The sequence below is a fragment of the Manis javanica genome, chromosome 12 (genome assembly GCF_040802235.1).
Source record: "Manis javanica isolate MJ-LG chromosome 12, MJ_LKY, whole genome shotgun sequence".
NCBI classification, from domain to species: domain Eukaryota; kingdom Metazoa; phylum Chordata; class Mammalia; order Pholidota; family Manidae; genus Manis; species Manis javanica.
Genome location: NC_133167.1, coordinates 93,636,379 through 93,664,220, shown reverse-complemented (window position 1 = coordinate 93,664,220; position 27,842 = coordinate 93,636,379). Strand labels below are relative to the sequence as shown.

Here is a 27,842-nt window from a genome sequence, read left to right as displayed (position 1 = left end):
GAACCTCCTCCTGGCCCAAACCATTCTGCTTCATCCCCACCCTCTCATCCCCCCTAGTGATTTCCCTGCGCATGCCAAAGGCCCTTAACTTTTAGCCTTTTGTCTCTCTGGCCAGAAAAAAAAAAAAAAAGAAGTAACTTTGATTTCTAGTATCCACTGTTGTCTCTTTTAAGAAAAAAAAAGGGTGTGTGTGTTGGGGAAAACCAAATAGTAAAAAAGAAGTAAATGACCTAGGGAAAGCATCTAAAATTTTTATTTTTCTCTGAGTAAAGAGAAGAGAAATTTGTCAGAGTGAAGGAGACAGAAGAAAGGCAGTAGTTATCCAGAGAAACCATTATTTTATTTTAAAAATAAAGTATTGTTTTATGACTATGGTTTGGAACCTTCTCATTAGCTTGTTTCCTTGGCTTTGTTTGCTGAGTTTTGGTGTAGCTTAATCCCCCCCTGATCTCTGTAGATGATAACCGGAGTGCCCCCACACGTCGAATAAGACAATCTGTGACTTCCTGTACTTACCCGTGTGTGCATATTACCTGTGGAGACAGGCCTGCATGTCTCTGTAAAAATCTATCTATAAAATTCAAGACCTGAAAGCTGCAGATATGTAATACAACCAGAAAGTGTAATTTTTTTTTAAATTAGAATATCTGAAACATTTAATTGTTCTTTTCACACTACCCCTTCCGTACTCCCCTCTGTCGCCATAAATATTTAGATATGGAAATGTGCTATCACAGATGCCCTAGTTCCATTTACTTATAAATATACATCTGTTAGCCTGGGGACTTGGTTAGGGAAAGAGCATCTGTCTCATGGAGGAAGAAAAATATCTCCAAATGATTTCCGCAAAGGAGCAAAAGTCATGCTGAAATTTTGTCACCCGGGCCTTCTGCCCAGCATACCTGCTTGAGGAGCCATCGTTAGTCTTGGTGTCTAAAAAAGACCATGAGGAGTTGTGGGGCCAGCAGGAGGCTGCCCTGACAAAGAAGGAAGGGGAAGGTCAAGTCTAGGGAGAGAACAGCTCTGCTCACCCAACACCGGGAACTTCATACACATAGGCTGATTTCTTGGAGGGGTTCTGCTCTCAGAGTTATTTTTTAGGGAACCGTTGCAACACTGTATCTGTGCATTAACATGGGTTCTTTACACACAGACCACCCTTGAAGTTGCTAGGCCCCTCATAGAGACAGTCTGTGTCACAGTGCTGGCCCAGGCAGCGCAAGCCCCTGCCACCACCTTCATGATTGGAAGATTTCAGTCAGAAAAATGCAAGCCTGCCTTCACGAGTAAACAAGCAGGCCAGTAAGTCAAAATTAGCAAGAGATGTTAGAAATTCAGCCAAGCCAATGAGGAATTCCCCCCCGAATCCTCTGCCAAAATACTTTTATTCAGTAACATAGAAATGATATTTTTAAAAAGGAAGAAAACATGAAATTTTGGGGAAAATTATCTTTGCTTTGGTAAGAGATGGTGCTGTTTTCATCTTTCTAAGTGTTGAAAGTTGCCTAAGAGTTGACTTTTCCCAAGCAATGGAAACATTCACATTAGAATCTTTTGTGGATAGAATTCAAATGATCTGACACTGACCTAGGCCCATGGTTCTCAGACCCAGATGTACCTCAGAAGAGCTGGTGGCAGAGCTTTCAGGTAACACGGTCCCAAATTCCACTGCAGCCTTAGGATCAGAATCTTGGGCTCAGATTGGCCTCAGCCAGTGGTCCCCAGTGTGGGGGATACATTAGAGAATCCACTGCAGAGGGAGAGAAAAAGATTAGAACTTTTATCTTTGTATATTTATCTCATCTTTCAAAGTAGTATTTATTATATATGCTCATAAATATTAAATATATATTCAGGCTTCCCCCAATATCCTGAAGTACAGCTTTCTTATGAAACCTTCCATAAGCCAAATGGCATAAGAAGCAATTACCTTTAATTTATATGGAAAAAAATTTGAGGATTCCCAGACCCAAAAAATAACCTCTCAGGCTTTTTGATACCTTAGGACACATCTTCCTAACAGATGCACACAATAAATGGAGGTAAAGCCCAGAAGCTCATCACACAGTTCAGAGCCGTGGCTGGACCTGAGGTGCTGAGTGTAGTTCCTAGGGAAGGAGCTTGGCAAGCCTCTCTCAGTGCACGGGGCACGCTGCCTCTACACGGGCTCATTGCAAAACAAACCCTGAATGCTGTTCTCTCTTCTTATTTTTTTTTTTTATGAAAATGAAAATCCTCCTCAGATTTCTTTATGGTAGTGAAAACAGGTACTAATGAAGCTCTTTCATAAAAGCAAAGTGGTATAACATGAACTTTTGAAAAGTGGAGGCTACTTGTATCCATGTATTTGAATTATAAATAATATCATTTATTTTATATCAAAATACACAGCAGTGATAAAATATCACTTATAAATAAATATTCACATTTTGGGGTCCATGTTCAAAAACTTGCCGACACGGGTGTATGACTAAAGTTTTGAAGGTCAGGGACTTACATTACAGCCTTATTTGGTTGACTTCTATTCAACATTCACAGCTCAGTCTGGCTGTTGTTATTTTACCTGCTGGGCCACCTATCTGTGTGCTCATAGCCACCAGACTTGCCACTATAAGTGACTGTCATAATGCACAGTAACTGTCCTATGATACTGTAAACTTTTGGGCAGGTTTATCTTACACTGTAATTCCAGTGCCTAGCATATAATAATAGGTTATTATTCTACTCTAAGTAGAAACTATTCCATTGTCATTTTTCTAAACAATAAAAGTGGGTCCTCTTTGGGTAGTTAGCCCACACCTCCCGACATTTGATGGTCTCATACCAAGAACAAGGGAATTCACAGTTTCTGTGTTTCCAAATGCACAATTCCAGGAGATTAATTGTATAATCAATATAAAAACTAGAGGATGTGTGAATGAGTCTCTCATCCAGGCCACCAAATCTCATCAAAGGATATTTTGACCATTGGAAATAATAAAAGAAAAAGGAGCAAAGGAGGAGCCATTTCAAGAAAGATCTATGTCCTGTTCTTTCTGGAACCTCAAAGACTACATAAAAGTTATTATTTTGCAACACTGTATTGTACACCACTCACCATGTGTCAGTTAGTATAGAAAGGTCATTTAAAAAGATGGCCAACAGGCTCACTTCCCAGCCAACAACAGTTTATAAGAATGTAAGACAGACTGCCTCATGTCCACCCAGGGTGGAGCCACCGACTCTCATCCAAGACATTGTCGTGACTTTCTAGTTTATGTGGGAGACAGGAGCAGAGGTTATCAAGTGACACAAATAAAACAGCATGCTTGAAGCCCATCCAATCCCAGAATATCATTCCTTCCATGGTTTTCTGACATGAGAAGTCTATATCCAAATGGGTCAAAATTCCCCTAACTGAGTTCGCATGGGCTGGAGACCCGCCCACGGTTTGAGAGCAGCTCCCGCAGGACTCTCAACCCTGCATTCCAGCTCTATCACTGCTGAGGGAGCAGCGGTCTCGGGACCTCCATTCCACTTGGTGACGTGCTCGGGGCCACAGCACTACACTGCCTGCCCATCCATCTCCTCAAGGACACATTCCTGTTCAGTTTAATCACTGCTCTAAGTCCAAGTATGGTACCCCTGCTGTCATTACCAGCTTATCACATCCCCATCTGATTTCCCTTCTGAACCAAACTCCGCCCATTCTTCCCCCTCAACCCTTTCCCTGTGTCCCCTGAAGTTCCAGAAGCCCCACAATACCTTCAGTCACATCACCGAACGTGCTCTTGAGTTCTTGGCCTTCTCAGAAGCCAGTACTCTGGGAGCACCGCTTCCTCTGGTGGCCAGCCCAGTGCAGGCAGTTCTCCCCACAGCCCCCTTCCTGCAGAGTAGGATGGAGAGCTGGTGACTTCCTCCAGGCGCTGGCTGCTTCCGGACCAGTGCTCACCATATTGGTCTGGTTTCTCAACAGCCAAGCACAGAAACAGGTACCAGTATCTGCCTTTAATTCCAAGGAATCTTCTAGGGGGTTTCCTTTTGAGAAGAACAACACAGGAACCAAGACTGGAGCAAGTGTGTGAAGTGGATCACTGCATATAGGAGTAAGGGGTGTCATTCCACTTCCCTGCTCTGGTTCCCACTCTTATTCTGTCTCCGGGAGAAACAGCTCTGTGCACATTGAGTGACTGTTTCCCAGTGTTTGCCTGTTGTACCAGGAAACGATTAATAGTGCCCCTTTACCTCTGACATTATGCTGTCCTCCAACTACTTAAACCTGAACTCCTGACTCCCACCCCACTCTGACCTCAGGTGCGTCCTTTTCTCAGGGTTTACCATCTTGATAACCAGCCCTCTATCCATCCAGTCACCCCTGCCTGAAACCCGGGTGTCTTTCAGAGCCTCTCACTCTCCCTCATTCCCCGTGTTAATCACTGACCAGTTCCTCCTCCCAAATACCTCACGAACCATCTGTCTTCCTGTCTCTGCCGGCACCTTGCCCAAGCTGGCCCTCTCTCTCCCTGCATCACTGCTGTGGCCTCCCTTAGCTCTCCTGACACCTGCATTACTCTTGTTGTCCACTCACATCCAGTTACTTTCTCTATGCAGCTGAAGAAATCATGTTGACAAGACAAGGTGGGCGGTGCAACTCTAATGCTTACAGCTCTTCAAAGGCTCCCCGTTGCATTTTGAGTAAAATCCAAATTCCTTCAAGGCCCTGGAAGATCTGGGCCCTGCCTGTCTCTTCAAGCTCACCTCCTGCCAGGATCCCTTATGCCCAGCAAACTCGCTCAGCACTGGCCTGCTGTCAGTCCCTAAATCAGGGAATGCAGATTCTCTCACCTCAGGGTCCTAGCACAGACTCTTCCCTTTCTTGGAAGTCTCTGGTTAATTGAGGCGCCATAACTCCGTCCTTCAAGTCTGACTTACCATCAAGCTCCTTGGGGGGCATCCAAGTTCGGGACCATTGTTCTCTTTTACTGTGCCCTGTATTTTTCCTTTAGGGAAATCACCACAGTTTGTAATTATACATATTTTTAGATTGTTTGTTAAGTGTCTGTCTCTACACTTGAGTGTTCCAGGTCAAGGGCCCTGTTTGTTTTGCTCTGTGTAATTTAAATTATCTATCCTGATCCTAGCACATAATAAGGTTTAATAACTCTTATTAAGTTCATAAGTCTGTTTGATATATAAATTGTGCATTCAAAATGTTGAAATTCCTTCAGGAAGTATGTATTGAAAACTATTATGTGTGCAGTGCCAGATGCTGTACTAGGCATTGGAGACGCAAGGGGAACACATCTTCGTTCCTGCCCTCAATGGGCTCCTCAGTGGAGAAGGACTGGCTAATGGTGTGATATGACTCATTAGAGGAAAAAACTCAGATCTCTACATAGCCCAGAAGAGCAGCCAGTGCTCTCTTGGGGAATCAGAAAAGGCTTTCCAGGGGACGGGATGTCCAAGATACATGCTTTCAGGCAGGACAAGTTACACAGTTGGCAGGACCCAGTGCAAAATGAAAATGTGAGGCCCTTTGCTCAAAAATTATTCAGAATTTCAAGGCAGTGACCGCAGAATATTAAACGGAGCGTAGGCCCTTCTGAGTATAACTGATGTGTAGCCCTGCTCTCAGGGTCCCTCGGACACAGACGAAAACATGGATAAGCAAGAATCAGTCAACTACACAACCTGAGATTTTAGAGATTGTGTCCAGCCTCCTATTTGAGTGAGGTGGTAGGTATCCTCTCATTTTAAAGTACAGCTGACCCTTGAACAAAGTGGGGCTTAGGAACGCCAGCCCCCAACCCCTTGCAGTCAAAAATCCACTTACAACTTCGCACTCCAGAGATGGCAGAAGTTGCCTCCAGCAGAAGTGTTGGCAGCACTTGCCTTTGCTCACTTAGTGTCCTCCCTCCATTGCATGGCCTTCTGACCCTCCCCAAGGAATGAGGAGGTAAGAGGCTGAGAGCTTTTCCTCTGGGCCTTTGAGTCTTTTAATAAAAAGATCAAAAGTAGTCCTTCATGCTGGACTCCTGGGTCTGCTTCTGTCACGTGCCAACGAGGATGGAAAGTGCTGGCTTTCCTCAGCAACTCAGAGATGACCTGAAGGCAAAGAAGATCGTGGTGGTGGGAGGCAGACACATCTGTGATGCAAGAAGCCTTCGAGCACCCATCCTGCTGCAGAGGCAGCCACCCATTGCCCATATTCACAGGCATGCTCTGCCTGCAGAAAGAGCACTAGTCTGTCTCCTCAGGAGACTTGTCTGGGACTCGTGGACATGCCTGGGGTCGGCTGAATAAGACCAGCCAATGTGAACAGAATGAGCCAGGACATGTCAGTGGAAAGACTGGGCTGGAGCTAGACTGGGGACTGCCAGGCAAGTTAGGCCACCCCTTCCTCTTTGGGAGAAATGGAAATCTCTCAGAGGACAAACGTCTGTGAGCATGGATGCTATGATCTAAGAAGATGCATGCTTTTGTCTGGGGGCTGCAGGATTCTTTGGGGTGCCAAATAGGATGAGGGCAGACTGTGGCTTTGGTTTAATTTAATGGAGACACAGGAACTTTAAGCTTCAGGCATGTGTGAGTATGTGTTTAAAATTCTGTCACACCCAAAAATGAGTGCCAGGAAGGAAACTTCACATTTTCCATGCCCTGCAGCTTCTTTGCCCTAAGATCATCTCTGAGTTGCCAAGGAAAGCCAGCACTTACCATGCTCATTGGCACGTGACAAAAGCAGACCCAGGACTATTTGGTGAATGCATGCATGCATGCATGAATGAATGAATGAATGAATGAATGAATTTATTGCTGCTGTACTTGGCCACCAACAGCTGGAAACATGAAGGTGTAGTCTGTCAAAAGCAAGTTGATTGCTCCAGTGAGGTACTATATTGACTCTGAGAAGGCTGAACTTCCTACAAGTGCTAACTAGATTGCTCACATTTTTGCATAGTAATAGACTTTTGTAGTCTATTATATAGTGTATATATTAAAAAAGAGGAATGCTTTAATTAACATTTACCTATTTTATTGTTAATGATATAATGTGTAAAATGCCTTGGGATTCACTAAGATGAAAGCAAACAATTAAAACATGAGATATTATTATGTTTCTTATAATTACAACATGTGTATACAGCACTTCATTATGAGCACCCATCAAACAAAGTAGCCTGTCATACTGCTGTAACAAAGGGCAATTGTTGGAAGGGTTCAACAGGGCCAGAGGATGCCATTGTAAAAGGATTTGGGTTGACTCACTATTTACAGGAACACGTTGGTGAGTCAGGAGCTTCAAATTCCATTGGTCCTTGAACATTGATTAATCTTTAACAAATTCAAAGAATAAAAATCAGCTCTTCCTAAACTTCCCAGGAATATTCCTTTTGTACCTCCCGAGGCAGAGAGCACTTAAAGCATGGACAGGTCCCCATTTCTCTCAGGTGTAGCCTGAGTCGTTTCCAAGCCGGAGATTGGGCATGGAGACGGCAGTCAGCCCTGTCCATTCCTCGTGGTTCTGTGGACCCATCTTGCATTGACCCTTCATGTGAGTTTTCAGTGAAGCCAATATGTCCCCCAAGGTAGCAAAAAGTGATTTTGGAGGGGAGCAAATAAATTCTTAGCTTTTTGATGTATAAAGCACAGGTGTACATATAGTATTTAAGAACAGCTCTTAATGTTTCTGTGGTATTAACATTTCATGGAGGAGGAAAATTAGGAAAAAATTTTTTGAGGTTCCTTAGCCGAGTGATAATGAAGAAAATGGTGAAGAAACATTGCTCTCTCTCTAAGAAGAGTTTAATTAATAGTGGTTAGATACCCAGTTTCTGCTTTCTGTGGGAGGCAAGCCACAGGGTGACCATGGAACCCTGGGAAGAGATAGTCCTCCTAGGAAACCATCAGCCCATTATTTAATGGAAACCTGGCATTTCACGATTATGGGTTGTTTTCTTCTAACCTAAATTTGAAATCCTTGCCAAAATGCAAATATGTCTTGAGTATGGTAATACTTTAAATTTTATCATCCACTTATATCTTGGCATAAAGATCTATCAGTTCCTTTCCTGACATCAAATTTTAATAGGGGCAGGGGAGACTCTGAGGGTATTTGGCACTTGGTAGGGGGGAAGGGGGCTCAATTGAGGGCAGGGGGTATATGAAAAGGAAAGGTTGAAAATGACTGGGCCAGTTACAGAGCTCGGTCTGCACTCTGTTCAAGAAATGCATTTATTTTCTAGAACTCTACTTAAATTTTTAAAGATTTCATTCTGCAGGGGAAAAAAATGACAATCAATTCAAGGTGTCCTACATTTTCTAGAATTGGGCATGAGTTTCCTGGCAATTGTGTGGTGCTAGGGCTTAGAGGGTAGGGCATGCTGGAACCTGTCTTCAGTATCATCTATCATCTCATCTGGGTCAGGTCCTCGGTACATGTAGGTCAATGCTGAGTCACCCTCTCCAGGTCTTCCAGGCTTACTTGGTCTCTGCTGGGAACTTGGTGAGATTCTCTGGCCCCATGAGTTGAGGTACACCACATTCTTCCGATCTTCCTTCCTCTCTGGGTTTCTACCCAGGAAAGGGCACAGGGCTTTTCTAATTCCCAGTATCACCCCAAACCTACCTGGGGTTTTCATCCTTTACCCCCACCTATGGGAGGCTCAGTTTGAAAAGAGCACAAAGGGGTGTTGAAGCCACCAGCCGCCCCTAAGCTCTCATCACCCCTCCAACCTCCCCCCTCCCTGCAGCCAAGGAGTGGCCATCAGCTTTCCAGGCTGAGGACCATCCTCAGCAAACATTCTTCCAAATTCATTACTGATGCATACCTGTCCTTTCTGGCTTCCTGAAGTCCTTGGCTGTTGAGTCAAAAGCTCTGAATTGACTTTTTTTGCTGCTGTGTCACATGTGCCCTGAAGCAATGTGTTCAGAAGTGCCAAGCTGATGGGACAAGGACAAACCAAGAGGAAGAAGGAATTGAAGAAGGAAGCAAAAATCAGTTAATATTTCAAAAATATCTCACCTCCAAAATAAAAAGAAGGCACCATTTCACAATTTGTAGGTTGATCCGCTACCCCAGCACTGTTTTTGTGGACTTCCATCCTAGACTGCATGCAGAGAAAATGCTGCGAATTTTAGTCATGCAAGTGTATCCTTCATACCACAAACCTTATGAAAGTTGTCTCTCCTTTTTTGCTGAAATGCACTCGTGGAATTGTCATAAGTTTCACAGGGATAAAATAATGAAATTGGGGGTTAAGCTCCCAAGGTGAGATTGGCATTAAAAAAAAATCATTCAGGTGACTAACATATAACAGTTTTAAAAGTCTATAATTATTTGGGTGTGAAATAATTGCTATTGAGATAAATTATTTTAGGTCTGATAAGAATAAGCCGCCTTTAAATGTCGCTTTGAAGAATAGGTTGATCATAAAGCCATTGTAGTGATCCAAGTGGAAAGCTTGCTCATCATTCTGTCACATGGGAAGCTACTATTGCTCCTCGTGTGAGGTGACATCTGTAAATGCAGTAGACACAGAACCAAAGTTTTTAACAGCATAAGCTAAAGTATTTTGACTTAGCTTTTCTGTGCATGCAGGAATATTTGTTATTGCTGGGAATGCTGTAATCACAGGAGAAATCTGACATTCACACAGGATGCTTTCAATTCACTTATTGAATTTTTTTTTTTCCTTCTAAGTGATACTGTAGATACGAGGTGGGGGAGATAGCCTGATTCTTGTTTTTCACAGTCTGATATCCTATATATACAACCCACGTGTGCTCCTGAGGAGGAGTTTGAGGTATTTTCTGGTATGTCATCTATATTCCTGTATTCAGAGATATTGATGGGGACCGGAGGCAACAACCATTTGTAAGAATTGTGAACATTTATTTAAAGAAGAATAAACATTTTGGTACAGTGCAATTTCTCTTTCATGGCCATGTTATGAAACTGAGCAAAATATGTTTTGGTAATTCTTCCTTTCACTCTCACTCCTGAATCCTGCAATCTTCATAAAGGTTGGAGTTTTTCTGATTCCTTTTCTCCTTAGAGCTTATCTGGTTAACCAACAAAACAAAACAAAACAAAAACTAAACCTAAAAGACAAAAAAAAAACCCCACCCATTCTTCTGACAAACGAATGATTTTTAAAGTTTAGCTTTTTTGCCAACTCACTGTTCTTCCCACTAAGGTGGAATTAGAATGCAGTGCTTGGAAATAGTGCTTGGAAAAGCTGGCAAAAACAAGTGTGTCCTCCCAAGTTACAAAGAAAATAAAGGCACTAGAGAAGCCTCACCAAGTTTTAGCATGTGGAAATAGAAATGCATTGAACCAGATCTTTGGAGGCTAAATCAAGGGGGATAAAGCAATAGAACAGCTCACTTCCATGTGACAAACCAGCCCTGAGAAGTCAGATAAGGCCTTTGCTTCATAAATGCTACAAATCTGTTTTCTGTTTTCCTGAAAGTCCTGGCAATTATTCAAAGCCAACACATGAAACAGACAGGAGACCTGTTTCTGGCCATAGTCTGTGACAGCAGAGGCTCTTTCTCCAGGCAGTATCAACAGTGAGCATCTTCTTTTGGGGGTGGTTGACTGACTTCTCCCGTAGAACCCACTGTAAGGAAAATAATTTCTAGCAATGAGAAGCTAGCTTCAAGACAAATCCACTATCAGGTATGATAATAATAGCTAAGACTTATTGAGGGTTTATTATATACTAAGTACTGTTCTATGCATTTTACATGATGCTCTCCCCTATTATTTGCAATCACCCTATGGGATGGGACTGTTCCTGGGTCCGTTTTACTAATAAGGTAAATGAGGCCCAGAGAGTATAACTAGGTTAAAGGAGTATAGTTACTAGTAGATCACCTAGGAGCTAATACTCTCCCCTACCTAGATGCTAGTATGAATGTGACATATGTAAGAAACAAAATGTCAACTTGTGGCATACTTTTAGAACACCTTAAATACTTGAACCATCATTGAAAATGAATGTTGAAATTTGAGGGGTAAAAGAAGTAAGGTAAAAACAGTAGCCAAACTTTTGTTGGAGGACATAACTGGATGATCAAAGTATAATTTTCAAAGGGTTAAAAAACATGACTTTCATACAACTGTAAAGTGAAGACGTGCACAAAATTTTATTCAACTTATTAACTAATGAGGGAACCAGAAAGATATTAAAACTGGTCAAAAAGGCATTTAGAAAGCTCCATATACATAGGCAATTTAATAAACTGCTAGGTTAGATATAGAGCTGGTTAATGTCCAATTCAGCTTAAAATGTAACCTTTGGGGTTATCTGTTCCACCAGAGAGAAATTACTTACATCTCTACTAGACAAAAATTTATAAGTTGATCTCTGTCTCTACAAAGGTGCAAATTAGATCAGTAAATAGAAAGTCAAGCCTCACACCATGCTGAAAAACAAACAAAAACAACAAAACCCTATCCACTGTTCTCTTTTATTTATTTGCAAGTTCATTTAATTTTTCTGATGGTTCCTACTGAGGTAGAGAACCAGCCTTGTATCTAGCAAGCTCAAAATTGGGGGAGTGGGGGTGGAATATGCTCCTAAAGTAGGTAAGAAGTATTCTTTAAAATTCCTTAATAAAAATATTATTTATCTAATGATCAAAAAGGAATAAGCCACTGGCATATGGGAAGGGGACAGGAAAATAATGAAAAGAAAGAGCAAAAATCTCAGTGCTCCATCGTGCTTTGGCATAAAGTACAAAAGATAATCTGGTTATCTAGGCAGAGAATGATTGGTGATCAAATTTTAAAAGAGGGAGAAAAGATTATAAGAAGTCAGTATGCTTCTAGCATATGTCCCACTATATCCTTTTTAGTCTCTTAACTACCCCTCCAATGCCATTTCATCCCCTGATCAAATTAAGTCTTTGTTTCTACTTATCTAAGGAACATGAAATTAAATAGGTTCATTTACCCAGGGTGATGTAATCTGATAATAATTCAAATCTCTTCCTTGAACTAGTTCTCACTTTTGTTTGTGTTACGGGTAAGGAAGAAATATGAGGCTTTTCAGTAACTACTGAAGAATTTGCTAATTCTAAGGGCTTAACATAAGCAGACTCATGATGTCAATACTATACTCGCAGACTTTTTAGAGAAATCCAGGAGATTTTTGAGGTTGGACTTTTAAGATGCCAATTGCTTATTCCTATCCTTATAGCTATGACATAACTACAGTGGCCTAGGTTTTATTCCAATTACTAGGTAAATATCTTCATGCTTTTTTTCTCTCAAGTGAATGAAATGCCTCCCAACAAAATTCCCTCCCCCAAAAATAAAATCAAAATGTCCTACCATAGAAAACTACAAATGGGTCAAACTCCCATCAAACAAGGTTAATGTATACTTTCTTAACCTAGAAGAACTGGACATCAAATCTTGTTACAAGCATCTCTTTTTCTCTCAGTTCTGTGAAATCTGGAACTAAGCTTGAGAAAGAAGATTAACTTGTCAATTCAGTTGCCTTTTTTGCCTTTTCAGTAGGAAAACATAAGTTGGTAATGTTCATTTCTGTAAGATTTCAAGGCACTTTTACTGTTTTTTGTACTGAAATTTAAAAGTTTTACAGTAAATATTAAGTATTTCTAAAATGAGAAAATAGGCCCATACCACTATTTTCACCTATTTATTCCTTATGAACTTAATTTTTAAAAAATTTTATTTAAGACTTTTTTTTTTAAAGCAACTTAAAGTTCTCAGCAAACTTGAGAGGAAGGAACAGGGAATTCCCCTACAGTACCTCTCCTCCCACGCACAGCCTCTTCCATATGAACATTCCCACCAGACTGGTACATTTGTTACAGTTGATGAACCTACACTGATACATCATTATCACCCAAAGTCCGTAGTTTACATGAGGGTTCACTCTTGATGTTGTATAATCTATGGATTTGGACAAACATATATAATGATATGTATCCACCATTATGGTCGCTGCCCTAAAAATCCTCTGTGCTCTTCCTATTCATCTCTTATTCTTACACACAATCCTGAAACCTCTGGCAACCACTGATCTGTGCACTGTCTACATGGTTTTGCCTTTTCCAGAGTATCATATAGTTGGAATCATGTAGTATGTAGGTAGCCCCTTCAGATTGGCATCTTGCATTTAGTAATATGCATTTAAAGTTTCCTCCGTGTTTTTTCATGACTTGATAGCTCATTGCTTTTTAGGGTGGAATAATATTCCGTTGTCTGGATATATCACAGTTTGTTTATCCATTTACCTACTAAAGGACATCTTATCTTGGTAGCTTGCAAGTTTTGGAAGTTATGAATAAAGTTGTTATAAACATCCATGTTTTTGTGTAGACATAATTTTTCAACTCCCTCAGGTAATAACCAAGGAGTGCCATTGCTGGATCATATGTTAAGAGTGTGTTTAGTTTTGTTAGAAACTGTTAAGCCATCTTTCAATGTGGCTGTCCCATTTTGCATTCACACTAACAATAGGAATTCCTATTGCTTCTTATCAGCATTTGGTGTCAGTGTTCCAGCAACAGTGTTCTAGATTTTGGCCATTCTAGCAGTCTATCACTGTTTTAATTTGAAATTCCCTGATGACATATGATGTGGAACATCTTTTCATGTGCTTATTTGCCATCTGTTTATCTCTTTGGTGAGATGTGTTAAGGTTTTTGGCCCATTTTTTAATTAGGTTGTTTGTTTTCATATTGTTGAATTTCAAGAGTTCTTTGTATATTTTGGATAACTGTCCAAAACCAGATGTGTCTTTTGTACAGTTTTATATTTGGTGTTTCTTTTTCATATTGAAATAATTATACCTAAGCATTTCATCTATACCTAAGTATTTCACTTCTACCTAAGTATTTCATTTTTTGGGTGCCGGTGTGAATGGTATTGTGTTTTGTTTTCTCAAATTCCGTTCCTACATATTCATTGCTGGTATATAGGAAAACAATTGACATTTGTATACTCACCTTATAAGCTTTTTAATATGGAAACTTTCAGACATGAAAAATTAGAGTAACTATTTACTCACATCAACCATCTTCTCTCCATCGTCAGATTTATTTTGAATCTCAATATCATATTATTTTAGCCTCGTTTCAATAAGCCTTGCTAAAAGATAGGGACTCTTGAAAAATAAGTAACCACAGTGCCTTTTTCACAATCTCTCCTCAGCTTAACAGTAATTCCTCAGTATCAGCCACTACTCAGTCGACATTTACATTTTCCATGTTGTTTCATAGTATCTGCTTTTTTTTTTTACAATTCATTCAAATCAGAGCTCCATATGGGCTATATATTGTAATTGATCAATATGATTTCTAAGTCTCTTTCAGTCTATAGACTCCTTTTCCTCCTGGTCCTCCTCTTCCTTATTTTTTCCCTTGCAATTTATTTAATAAGGAAACTTGCCTTCTGTATTTTGTTGACTGAGTTGTTCTGGTGTCACTTAATATGTTCCTGTGTCCTAATTTCCTTCGAATTGGTGCTGAGATCTGGATATTCTATAGGACTCAGGCTCAAGTTTGGCAAGACACTTCATATATGATGTTATGTATTTCCATCAGGTGCCAAAAATATCCAGCTGTCTCTTTATGTGTGATGTTAGTAGTCATTGATCTTTACTGCCTACATCCTTTAATTCACTAAGAATTGCATAATAGTGAGATTCTGATGATATCATTCTTCCTCCTTCTCAATGAGTTCTCTGTAATGATCAATAGAGAGAAAATTGCCCTAATTAACTATTTGGTTACTATGTGGTATTAAAGGAGATGCTCATTCCTTTTCTTTATTTACCACTTCCCAGAATAATGAGTTGGTTCTCTTAGCAACCTCCTAAAGAGAGGATGTTTGTTTTGGGTGTCATTATCAGCTAATAGATTCAAATGTATTTGAAGTATTTTGGTCTATTGTAGTCATTATTCTTTTGATTCTTAAATTGTCTCAACTTTGACCAGTGTGGTCCTCAAGTTTGCCTCTGTGTCTTTTTGACACTCATAGCTGTTCATGGCTCACTTGCTTTCCAGTTCAAGATATTCCAGGCTCATTTTAGTGGTAAATGGTATCAAGAGACCACAGTCTGGGCCCCAGGAAGTGTATTTTCTTTTTGAAAGAAAAGGTTTCCCATTTTGCATGGTCGCTTTCTTCCTTTGCTTTCAAGGAAAAAATGAACTGTCATTGGACAGACGGGTGTTGGAGTAATAGTAGAGCTGCACAGTGCAATACAAAAGCAAATGTGGCCTGTGATGTGCTTTCTTTCTGAGTATCATTTTCCTGTATGTAATTTTTGATGAACTAACAGGGCAGATGAACAGGGCTTGCATTCTAAAGTGAGGCCAGGGAAGTGAGAGATGAAGACAAAAGCTTCTGCCAGTCTATTCAAAGCCCCATGGTAGACAGCTGGTCTCAAGGACCATTCTTGGCTATGGCTCTGTCTTCCCCAGATCCTACACTTCCTTAAGGCAGGCCCTACTTCTTGGCTGGTTGTGCACTCTTACCTCTAACCCCTGAGGACTAAAAGGTCAGTGAGATTATAAAAGTCCTGTCCTTTCTTTTGAACTTCCAGGTAGAAGAGAAAGTACATGTGTCTGCTTGGATGCCTAAGAGGAGGCGTGGCAGCCAGGAAATGAGGCCTGGAGTTTGGGCTGGCTGTGCCTTCACAGGGGTTAAGGGGGTGGGGGAATAGACGGTTGTGTGTGTGTGGTGGTGGTGGGGGGCGGGGGTGGAAGGACCTTGAGGTTTCTTCAGGACCAGTCCAACTCAGCTGTTTAGGAGAACTGGCAAAGTTGAAGGGCAAAAACCTTAGCCAGGAATAAAATGCAGATATTTGATTGACTATGCCCAGCATAATATCCCTCAGGAATCATTTTCTGATTGTATATGAGTATATTAATTACAAGCCCTGCCATGTGACTTTCTTGATAACATCTGGGTAGGAAGTACTCAGGGCTGGAGGTGGCATGCAAACTCACTGGAGAGCTTCCAGTGATAAAGGCAAGAGTAGGTTCATTTTCCTGGGACTTTATACGTAATGCTGCAACATTAGCAGGGTTTCTTGATTTGGGTGTAGATACCATTCTAACCTCAGGCAGGTTTGAGATTGCTAACATCAGTGATGCTGATGAGGCAGGGCAGGGACACGGGACAAGCATCATGATTAACTTTTCCTGCCTCTGATTAAAAATGCTGTGATTAATAGTATAGTAAGAACAGGAGGAACTCTATCTTAACGCTAAGATTGCATTTTAAAAACCAGGCAATTAGGAGGAGAGATTCCTAACATATTTTATGGTAATCAGCCAATAACCAACTCTATCTTAGGGCAGAGCAAGTAGTCCTAAATGATATGTCCCCACTGCTTGAGGGTAACCACTACCTTGGAGAAGAACAGGATCAATAAATTCCTTGTGTTAAGCTTATTTTACAGAAGATCGAGAGGACAGACTATGGATGGTAACATAATGTCTCTCACTGGAGAGAGAAATCATGAGACAGTATGTCAAGCCTATGTCGCCCCCCCACCTTGCCCTTTGCCCCATTCTTGAAAACCTTAAAAGACAGAATCCTAACCCTTTAACCACACCTCCTCTCTGAGGCTGCCCACACTTCCCTTTTTTCGAGTGTATACTTTTTGCCTTAAATAAATACTTCTCACTGCTTAACTTACTGTGTTTTGTCCAATGGTGAGTGTCTTTGTTACTTTGCTATTACATTCCATTTTCTAGACTTCAGCACAAGTCTTCACAAGTCTCTGTTCTACTTCAGACAAGTAGGGAAGGGCTACTGAGATCTCTGATTTGAGTTCCCGTTGCCTGGATGACTCAGACAGAACTGCAGCTGCATGATCGTGCTCTTTAGCAGCCTGTCTGAAAATCTTTCTTTGCCTTTGGAACGTTCTCAGAACATAGTCTCACTGCATCCAGTGCTCTGTACCTCCCCCAAATCCTGGGGTGGTAGGGGCTTAGTTCCCACACCATGCAGGTTCAAGGGGACACTGGACACCAGGTGACCCTGCCTTCAGGAGTTGGCAAGGGATCTGCCAAATGCCAAGCGGGAGTTTGGTGAGCTTCCCTTTCCTCCCCCTATTCTTCCTTACTCTCTTGCTGCCTGCATGGCTGCTGCCATTCACTGCTACTCTCGCTTTAACAAATTCCTTCCTTACTCTTACACTCATTCAACCTGCTCGAGAATTCTTTCTCAGTCAGAGTCAAGAACCCTCCTTTGTCCAGGTTGAAGTTTCACCTAGTTGTGCAGGGGAGACCTGCCCCAGATGCAGCCGCCCAACAGCATTGATATATGATATTGTATACGATGATATGGCCAAGCTGTTTCTGCTATTGTTACTGTTATTAATATTGATAATGATATTAACAATAAGAGGCATGACTTGAGTACTTATTACATGCTATAATCTCAGTACATATGGAGAAACTGAGGCACAGAAATTAAGCAAGTTGTCCAAAGTCATATAGCAAGTAAGTACCAGAACTGGATTTTTAATCCAAATTACTTGAAATCTCCCTGGTTCTCCTCTTTAGATATTTCTCAATGGAGGTTTCAATGTGTAGTTTAGGGAGTTAACCTCTTCTCCCTCTTTTAAGGGCAAGCTGACATGTTAGTTACATCTGGAACCAACAGGGGAGAGGCAGCAAGAGTGAGTTTTATAGGATTCCAGTGGTTTATCCACAGATTCTCAAAGGCACCGGATCATGAGTTCTACATGTTCAAAGACTGAGATTTTCTTATACTAGACTGAGAGTAGGAATATGTTGGGAGAATATACAAAAGGTGTTCGATTGTGACCTCTACTGCTGGTAATACACAGCCAAAGGCATCTTCCCCTTCCTCAGCCAAGGGTCCTCCTGGCTTCTGAGTCTCAGCGAAGCTTAAGTAAATCCTGGTCAAAGGGTGGAATCAAAATATTTAGCATAGAAGCCTTGAGCATTTTTCATTAAATCAGTGAACAGGTATTTAAAAGGGTGTCTCTCTTAAATGGGGAATTAAATGTCTTCTAGGTGGAGGTTAAGTAAAACTTCAAGGAATTCATAAAACTTCCAAGAGCTAATGAAGAATTTTAAAAAGCTTATCCATGGGACACCCTGTTTCTGAGAATTAGGTTTTTTCAAAGCAGACAAGTCTTGTTTTCTGTGGATAAGACAATTTCAGAGCCTTCACATGAACCCAGAAGCAGTTCTGAGGAGATAGTTGGCTTTGGAAAAAGAACAACACATGGAGAAAAAAATGAGATTGGTTATAAAAATAGAATTTTATTTTACAGTTAAGACAGAAAGAGTGGAAACATGAAACAAAATGGGAAGGAACAAAATAAGTTTGGGCAAAAGTCTTGAAGATAGAATTTAGGATTGTATGTGTGTGTGTAGAGGTTGTGGTAGAGATCAAGTGAGCTTAGCATGTGCTAGGCATACTACTAGGTGTTGGGAAATGAGGGAGTCCTGAGAATCTAGGGTGATAGCCAGGTTTCTGATGTGGCAAAGGGGTTGGATTAAGTTATCATCCACTGGGTAGGACAGTCTTGGGAAACAGTTTTCAGAGGTAGCTCTAGTTAAGAAAAATGTAGAGGTGATTTTTCAACTGCTAAGGGTAAAAAAAAATACTTATTTTTAAAAGAGAGAATTCTCTAAGATTTGACAGCTGCTAATCTAAGCTCCCAGCCAGTGCCAGAGGCAAAGAAGGATGCTCAGGAGGAGGCTGTGGTGGTGTTTGGGCCCTGACAAATTTCTTGTGCTCAGACTGAAGTTTTTAATCTCAAAGTGGCAATTGCTGGGTTTTGGTGGCCATGACTATCAGTGTTGACTGCAGAGGATAGGTGAAACATGACTCCAGTTTCATAGATGAGACACCAAAGCGTGAGAAGTCCAATGATCACAGGGGTTGACGGCAGACCACAGTAAGAGTCTGTGGTTGGAAAGTTTACTTCTCATCTCAGAGATACACTCAGACAACTTTGCCCTAGCAATTGTCAGATTTTGACATGATGCATGTAACTCCGGGGGGAAAATCCCGGGGCAAAATACCTTTGAAACTGAAAGCAGTCGAAGGGAGAAATAAAGTGGGAGAGATCTGTTTATTTCTTACATGCAGTCGCCCACTTCTGCTCTCCCATGTCTCCTGCGACCCAGCTACAGAAGAAGAGACCCCACCCAGCCTCTCAGATACAGATATGCCTTCACTCGCCCTCATAATTACCTCTTGATATGGAGATAGATTACTTCTCTCCACCCCTTGGAAACACCTATTGATATGGAGATGCACTAAGTCCTAGCAAGAGATTCTGGAAAATTGCAATTTTACCCACAATGCAAAAAGGCAAGCTGTCATAGTAATGTACACTTGTATTACTAAGAACTTTTCTATAGTAGTGAATATGAAATAGCTATGAATTTAAAAGCCTGATGCAATTCTTGACTATATTCCTTACTCTTGGTTAATAGATATCCGTCTGGCCTTTTCTCTCCCTCCATCTTCCACAACTTCTCATTCTTCTCCATCACTACTTCTGTTCCTATGCTCATACCCTCCTTCTGCATTTTGCAGACCTAAAGCTCATTACTTCCATGGTGAATAAGCAGACATATTAAAATATTCCCAGGGCAGCTATTCACTCCATTTGATCAGATGTAAAATGTCTGGAAACCAGATCAGCATTGCAGCTCTGGAAAAGAATTTCCAGGAAACCCTGACCGAGAGTTTAAAAGTTAATGCATCTGAGCATTCCTCTGGACTATGAAAATGGAAATAATCCTATTCCCCCAGGATTAAAGAACATCCAGAATGTCCTCACAAAATCATCAGATTTTCTACAACACACTCACAGTTAAGCGCATGACCCCATCATTTAGTGGGATCTTGGTGGATTTTCTGAATGGAGGCTAACTCTTTGTCTGAGCTTGTTCTTTTATTCCTATGGATGAGCAGCTGCAAAGATACAGCACAAGTCCTGCTTCCCCAATACTAAAATACAATCTTGAAACAAAAGACAGGAAGAGACAGGGTTGAGCTCTCAGCCTGGATAACTTTCAGGAGAGCATCCTGTTTAGAGTGGCCCTGGCCTTGGTTCCAGCAGGGATGGGATGTTCCACTACTGACAGGGCTAGCACGGTGTGGGACCTGTGGACAAAGCTGCCACAGGTTAAAGTGATCAGATCAAGGATCATGCCCAGAAGACGAGCTGGGGCAGGTCAGAGACCAGGTCAAGTCGGGACACAGACTTCAGTTCATTTCAGCAAGTCATCCCAATCAGAGGGAAGGCTGACGGTGGTAGGCCAGTGGGGGACAAATTACTAAAGTGCTCTCAGAGACCATGGGTGAGTGCTCTGGGGGGTGGGTGCTTCCCTGGTTCGGGCTCCTCCTCAAATTTTTTTGTTTTCATTTCTTAATTTGATTTAATTGGCCTCTGGCTTATTCTTAGTAGAGCCAACTATTCTTAAAGATTCAAGTTTGTGTGCAATGTGCACAAAGGACTTGCTGACTGACCTTGACTTTGACCCTTCTTTGGATTTGGGTCTAAGGAAGAAAAAGGAGAAACCTTTTTAAATTGCCTAATACATTTCAGTTTTCTTCTGAATAAATCCTTACCTCAAGAAAATGGAAAGTAAATATAATCATCCCCACTTCAAAACATGGTGTAGCCAAGGGTTAAAAGGTTAAATAAGTAACCAAAAATCGACCACTTGTAAGTAGGAAATCCAAAATTGAAAAACAACCTGTTTCAAAAATCATGCTCTTTCTTCCCTGCCATGTTACTTACTACATCTTCTGGAGGAGCAGTTTTCAATGGTTATGGTTTCAAACATTAAGGTCTACTGCTTTACCTTCTCAAAAATTGCTGAGGTCCCAACACAGGTTTTGTTTATGTGGGTTATATCTGTCAATACTTGTCATACTAGGAATTAAAACATATGTGTGAGTTAAAGTAATAAGCCATTACATGTTACAATTTTTTTGTGTGTAAAAAATGACCATATTTTCTAAATAAAAAAAAAATAGCAGAGTAGCATTATGCATTTTTGTAAGTCTTTTTAATGTCTGGTTTAAGGGAAGACAGCTGGATTTTCCTATCTGCTTCTGTACCCAGTCTGTTGTGCTATATTGTTTCGGTTGAAGTATATGAAGATAATCTGGTTGAAAGAGGGAGGAGTATTTAAATAGCCTATCAGACAACTTAGGGTATTTTTATTTGAAGACTGTTGGAATGTGGACCCTGAAACCATATCAATGAAGATTCTATACTATGTAACATTAAAATCTCCTCTTTATCTCTTTTCAAAATATTTTAAAATCTCTTTAAAAGTCTGTCTTGCACTTTGAGTGGATTTCTTACACATGCTTTGGTCATTTGGTCATTTGTAATGCTTTGCTAACTCATGCCAATGGTAGCACATTTATTACCTACTGCTTAAAAGTCACAATTATTAATACCAACTCTGATCACTTCAAAAAGTTGTTAAGAACTGGGAGGCAGTGAAGCTCAAAGTGGCAGATACTAGTTTTCCAAAATTCAGTTTTCACTTGAATGGCCGAATCTTATCACTGGCAGCAAACACTGTCAGTTTTTCTTGAAGTGACACATCCTTTTCATTCATTTTTTGAGAACATGTCTGCCAGATATCCAACTCCAGTAACCACAGTCTCCCTGTCAGTCATTTTTTTTTTTCAAGTGAAAAATAGTGTTCCATGAAAAAGCAGCCAACTCAACTCACAACCCAGTCGTGCAGGTGCTTTTCCTCAAGACGGCAGCCAGTTACCCCCAGGCCTGTGGCGGAGTGCTTCACGTGTATTCCTACTCAAGATTCCTAGTCTAATAGTCCTTGGATATTAAAAATACACGTGTCGCAGGGTCAAGATCTTTAACATGAGTGGCTTTTTATGGCTTTATCAAGGGCATTTGTAAGTGAAACTGGCATCTTATTTTATTTCCTTTTATTTTTACTGCGAGTATATGACTAAGGAAAATGACTATAAGTATAGCGTGTTGCACCATCTTGATGCATATTAAGGTACCAGCGATTTTTACCCACCTGTAGCTTTTAAATGTTAATTCAGTAAAAAAGGAAAATTATTATTAAAAAAATTAGACATTGTGAACCCACTGAAATGGTCTTGGGGACCCCAACAGGGTCTATGGATTATACTTTGAGAATCCCTGTTCTGGAAGCATGGGATGAGTGCTCAGAGCGTGTCAAGGCCGTTTCCTCCTCCTGTGATCAGAGTCCAGTGTGCCCAGTCATCCATGTGCAGCTGGGGGCAGGGGACCCAGGACCGGAACACAGTTCTCGGCGGGCTTGGTCCTGACGTATTTCCACTTCTCAAATGATATCCTTTTCTGTCCTCATGGAATTTACAGTGGGGAAAGACAGGCAATGAACAGAATGAATTAAGTAAACTGTATAGTGTATCGGAAGGTGGTAAGAGCAATAAAACGAAGGGGGCTGAGGTGGGGAACAGTTTTGATATTTTAAACGGTGTGATCACAGAAGCCTACCTTAGACCTTGATTTAGCCTCAATCACTTGATGAGGCAAATATTATTCCCCTTTTTGAGCTGCGAAAACGGAGGTTCAGCTAGACTGAGGGATTTGTTCGGTGTTCCATGGCATCCAGAGTGTCTGAGTTGCTTCACTGGCACGTTATTCTCACAGGTCCCTAACAGGTCTCAGACGCTACAATGACATTTCTAATTTAGAGACCCAGCTTCAGAGTTCTAAATCTCTTTAGGGAAAAGAGATGACAATTTTCCAAATAAAAAATTAAAAGTGAGTGAAAAGGCACAGTAACTTCAGAAGGCACCAACATGTGCGCTCCAAGGAAAATCGGGATTTTGAATGGGTTTCTTTCTAGACACTGAATTTCTTTTCTTCATTTTTTTCTATAAGTATTTAATAAGCATTTTCTTTGTGTCATGCCCTGTGGCAGGTGCTGGGAGCGGAGAGAGTTCCTGGGCTGGAGCAGCTCACAGCTTTGGAGGGGAGGGAAAAGGAAGAGAACGTTCCAAAGGCAGAGAGAAACTCTTGAAGCAGCAGTGTCAGAAGGTGAGTTTAATCTGGGTAAAGGTTAAACACAGATGCGTGTGTGAACATGTACACCCACGCACACAGCTCATTCCCATGTCTGAGATCTAGGACATCCTGCGCCTGTATTGGATGGAACTTTTAAAAGGACAGAAATGACTGCCCCCTCTGCACGACCCACTTTCTCCCATTCTGTGGATCCTTGTGAAGAGGTTGAAGCTAGACACACCCTTTTTAATTCTAACAGCCATAGAAGGAAGAAATTATTTGTATTTTACAGATGAGGAAATAGAGGCTTACAGGGATGATTTCCTCTATTGTATCCCATTGCTTCAGGCCTACACAATCACGTGAATGTCCCCAACACTCATAGAGAGAATGAATTTACAGGCTAGTGCTGCAGTCTTGCTCACAGGAGGTCCCTGGGCCCAGGCATCTCGTGCCCTCTTAGCTTTTCACTTTCTGTCTGTTTTCTGTTTCATCACCGCTCCTACTCTCTCTGGCTGCACCTTGCGTTCCCCAAACACTTGCTCACCTCTTACAAGTGATGCCACGTTTGGTTCTTCTGGCTGAACCCTCTGTACTGTGTCCCTTACCCTTTCTTTTGTTTGGGTCTCCTGGTTTCTTTTCAGCCTTCTATTTTTGCTGGTTCTCTCTGCTTCTGGTGACCTGAGGTCAGCCTCTCTCCACCAGCCACACCCCCTTAGCCCCCAGAGTTGGCCTCCTTTCAAAGCCCTGATTCTCTGCCTCTCTCAGGGCCCTGCAAGTGCAGGGTTGCTCCGACAGTGAGGCCTCCTTAAATACTACTCCCTCCCCTTTGCCTTGCTCCTTCCTAGTCCTGGCCTTGTGAAAACGGGGTGCTTAACATCAAGAACTCCCAGGGATTTTTTTTTTCCAAAAATTATATTCCCCTGCAATTACTCACCCAATAGAGGATTTGTGTGTACAAAATTACCAGAAAGAGTTTAAAATCAGCACAACCTTCTCTGAATCATAATTGGTTGTTCGCATGCATTCATAGGCATCCTTGGATTCTTTTCTCTGAGCCTATTTTCCTTCTCCAGTAGACAATATTTTTAATGAGTCAAGAAGCATAAATCATTGATTTATTCATTAAATTATTCAAACGTTTATTAGCACTTCCTATGTGCAAAGGTTTTTGACTGCTTCTGTTTTTATTGTTCAATGGATAACTGAACAAGTAGGATTTATGAAGTGTGACAATAAAAAGTTTTATAAAGAAAAATTATATTTTCTTCCTCACTTCTTCACATGGGTTGTATTTATTGTTGGGTCCCTCCCTTGATCCTGGATGTAAATTTGGGGAGTTCCATGACTTTCCTGATCACTCTTAAGTAAAAAAAACCCAATAATCAATTTAAATAAGCTTCAGGTTTTAGGGTGTCTAGTACAATGTATATTTAACACTTTGACCTTTATTTCAAAGAAAAACTCCATCCTCCCTCCCCTGGTTGCAGATTAGTCAACTGCCATCTATGACTCCTATGGGACTAGAGCAGGAGAGGTGAACGGGGTGACAGGTCCCACTTGACTGTCCTAAGTGTGGAACTGCACACTCACTGGCCCTGGAAGTTCTTAAGAAGGACTCTGTCATTGCCAGGTCCTTCCTTGGGCAACTCCCTTGTCTGGGCAGGGCCTCTGTTTTGGGTGGCTGCTCCTGCCCCTCTCCAGCTCCTGCCCCAGGCAGGTTGCTCAACAGTGTATTATCCATTCTTCCTCATAGTGTATTATCCATTCTTTTGTTGTGGGGTAGGGGCAGATCTTTTCAAGGTTCTGACATTCTGTAAGGGTGGTACGATGAACTGTCATGAGGCAAACGATTTTTACATTGTAAAAACAACTCTTCAGACTTCACCTTCAGCATTCTTTGCTATACATTTGCATGGATTCTAACTTTAAGCTGTTTTAGTGTAAATTTAAATCTATAAACTTTTTCTTCCAAGTAGTAGTTGCATTTTAACTATAGAATAAATGGTTTTGGTCCCAGTAAAGAAATTTTTAGGCATCAGTGAGTAAGCTCGGGTTATTCTTCCGTCAGAGGGACACAGAAATCAGCTGTTTCACAAACTGTAATTTATAGGTGATGCTTGTTTACAAGTCAGGTTTTTACCATCTGGCACACTCATTCTGTTAGGATTAGACTTGGCTCAGTTGTTCTGTTAGAAACAACAGAGAGAAACACAAAGTTTACATGTGTTTAACTTCTGCCCTAAGGAAAAAGTTGGTACATTAAGAAAGAAACTGGTGCAAGACTCCTTGTACACTTACAGAAGACTACAAGATTGAGGGAGTTGGCTGAACCAGGGCTCAGGTCTTGCTGGGGTCTTCAGGAAGACGTGAGTTAGTCCCCCTGGTCAGCAAGTGCTCTGTACCTCGAGGTCCTCAGCCCTGTGGCTTATTTTACTTAATTCCACAATTGTAAGCATCTTCTCCTTACTTTGCTTTTTGTTGTTGGTGGTGGTGGTGATTTAGCTCGATCCTGTCCCCAAACATTTATTGAGCATCAGTTAATGCAAAGAATTTCTTGAATGAATGATATATATGAATAAGATAATACTTGCCACTTACAGCTCTGATGTAATTGAAGAGAAAGATAAACAACTAATTCTAACAGAAGGCAGAATTAACCATGTATCAAATAGAGGTGAAAACTATGGCTCAGTGGGGAGAGTCATCAGTTTGTTCCAGTGGATCAAGATAGTCTCTGGAGGAGTTGTCAGAATTTTTTTTTTGGAGTATGAGTGGTATTTCTAGAAGTAAATAAGTAAAGGAGCACACTTCATTTTCAGTAACACAGCATGAGTAAAGGCAAAAAATATAATAGTATACTTGAGGAAAAGTGGATTCTGAATTAGGCTAGAGATAAACTGGATTCTAGAGGTGAGCTCCTCAATCACTAGCCACCAGCCACATGTGGTCACTGAGCAACTAAAATGTGCTACGTAAAATACACACCATATTTTGAAAACTTGGTGTGAAAAAATAATGACCTTTATGTTAATCAAATTTTGAAATGATACTTTGGATATATTGGGTCCAATAAAATGTACTATTAAAATCAATTCCACTTTTTTAATGTGGCTACAAAAAAATTAATATTACCACTGTGATTCACATTATAATTCAGTTAGATAGTGCTGGTCCAGATATGTGAATACCATGAATTTTAAGAGGAGATGGAATGTCCTCCTCTAAGCAGTGGAATCCTTTGATTATTTTTGAGCAAGTAACATGCATTGTATCCCCAAATCAGTAAGGCATGTTTTCTATATCTTATATATTCTGATCCTCTATAGGTATTTAATGCTTGTTTAACAAATGTCTTCATTGAATGTACACATTTTATCCAAATGATTCTTGATAAAAATTAGCCTGCAAAATTCTTTATTGTAGCTTTTTCTTTATTGCATGTTCATTAAACTCAGAAAACTCAGCTAAGCAAAAAGGATGAGTTAAAACTCACCCAGAATCTACCAAGTCAGATAGCTACTACAAATATTTTAGTATATACCCTTCAAATACAGGATCATGCTTAAATAATGTTCTTAAACAGCTACATTGAATTAATAGTATGGTGTAGTTTCCCATAAGAGATTTTATTCTGCACAAGATTTTAATGGCTGCATAGTATTTCATTGTATTGCTATAGCCACATATTTAAGTAATCCCTGTTGTTGGACATGTGTTGCTAATTTGCACTATGTAAATATTTGTCAATCCTGTATTTCAATTAGTTAAAATCAAAGGAAAAGCAATAAAAATAAAGCTGTTAACGTAGACTTTCATCTCTCTAAAGACATATAACAAAACAGGTGCATGGAAGTCAACAGCTTCCTTAAAAGCCAAGGCTAAATTTGGTAATGAAGCAGCTTGTAAGTGTTCTCATAGGCAGAGTGATCAAAGGGATTCTAAATCATGGGTTTCCCTCCCTCTCTCTCTCCCTTTTCATGTGTATACATTTATGGGTCATACAAATAAAGCATAAGACAACTTTTTCTGGCTGAGTTAGTGCTCCACTTTCATTATTCCTGTTTGAAAAACTCACATACCTCTATAAAAGGTAGAAATAAAGTACAAATAACTTTTTTTCCTGAACCATTTGAGGGAAAATTTCAGACTTAGCACTAAGTCACTGCCAGATAATGTAGTGTCTATTTCTGCAGACAAAGACATCCTCCTATGTAGCTATAATAAAACCACCAAATTAAGGAAATTCTTTTGATACAAAACTCCTATCTAATCCTTGGACTCTACCCAAGTTTCTCCAGTCCTCCCAACAATGCCCTTTATAGTAAAAGGACACAGTTCTGAATCACATTATGCATTTAGTTGTCATGTTTCTTTGGTTTCCTTCCATCTTTCCTTGATTTTCATGACCTTGACATTCTGATTACATGCCAGTTATTTTGTAGAATCTCCTTCTGTTTGGGTTTGTCTGAGATTTCCTTGTGATTAGATTCCAGTTATGCATCTTTGGCAGGAACACCACGGAAGTGATGCAGTGACTTTCTCATTTCATCCTATCAGGTGGCATGCAATTTCAATTTGTCCTGCTATAGTGACATTCACTCTGATAGTCCCTGGCTTCTCCACTGTAAAGTTACTCTCTTCCCCTTTGAAGTTAGTATTTTGGGGGGAAGTACTTTGAAACTGTGTAATTGCTTGGGCCCCCCTCAAACATTCAATGTATTCATTCACTTATTTATATCAATATGAACTCATTGTTTCTTATTTTATTCAATTTGTTATAACCTGTTACATCATTACTTATTTTGATGTTCAAATTATGTCTGATGT

The 27,842-nt window shown here is 40.6% G+C and overlaps 1 long non-coding RNA gene across 1 annotated transcript in view; it reads left to right on the top strand.

Moving 5' to 3' along the window:
* The window catches only part of LOC140845225 (uncharacterized), a 63,657-nt gene extending 39,547 nt beyond the window's left edge, over window positions 1-24,110 (top strand). The window contains exon 3 of the long non-coding RNA XR_012123999.1: window positions 22,930-24,110. This is a non-coding gene — a long non-coding RNA (uncharacterized lncRNA). The remainder of the gene's footprint in view (window positions 1-22,929) is intronic.
* Window positions 24,111-27,842: the final 3,732 nt, after the last annotated feature.